Source organism: Pteropus vampyrus, unplaced genomic scaffold, assembly GCF_000151845.1.
Source record: "Pteropus vampyrus isolate Shadow unplaced genomic scaffold, Pvam_2.0 Scaffold48, whole genome shotgun sequence".
NCBI lineage: Eukaryota > Metazoa > Chordata > Mammalia > Chiroptera > Pteropodidae > Pteropus > Pteropus vampyrus.
The window spans coordinates 6,764,203-6,764,599 of NW_011888829.1; the positions used below are offsets into that span (position 1 = coordinate 6,764,203).

General features: G+C 50.1%; 1 protein-coding gene across 2 annotated transcripts in view; it reads left to right on the forward strand.

Annotated features, from left to right (window-relative positions):
* Window positions 1-397, forward strand: part of CHCHD3 (coiled-coil-helix-coiled-coil-helix domain containing 3) — a 276,934-nt gene that overhangs the window by 245,390 nt on the left and 31,147 nt on the right. The gene's annotated exons all lie outside the window — the stretch shown is intronic.

A 397-nucleotide genomic window follows, 5' to 3' on the forward strand; every position in this document is an offset into this window, starting at 1 on the left:
ACAGACATGGGCTCTGCACTCTTGGGGCCTACAGTCTAATGTGAGAAATGACTGGTCACCCAAATAACTCCGAGTGTAGTTGTGAAGAGTGCCATGAGAGCAAATAACGTGGGAGTCACCTGTGAGGGGTCAGGGACTTAATCTCGTTAGGATGAGGTCTGAAGGCTAGAAGAGTGGGTGTGAGGGGACACATAGTGCAAGGGCATTAAAGCCGCAAGACCAGCGTGTGTTTAGACCCTGAGGAAGGAGCTGAAAGGAAGCACATGGGCTGGAGACAGAGGCAGGAGGCTACGTCTTGTCGCACCTAGAAGACCATAATTAGTATTTCGAATTTTACCACGAGAGCAGAAGGGCGTCTTTGAAGGGTTGAGGTTGTGACCTTGAACGGTGTAAGATC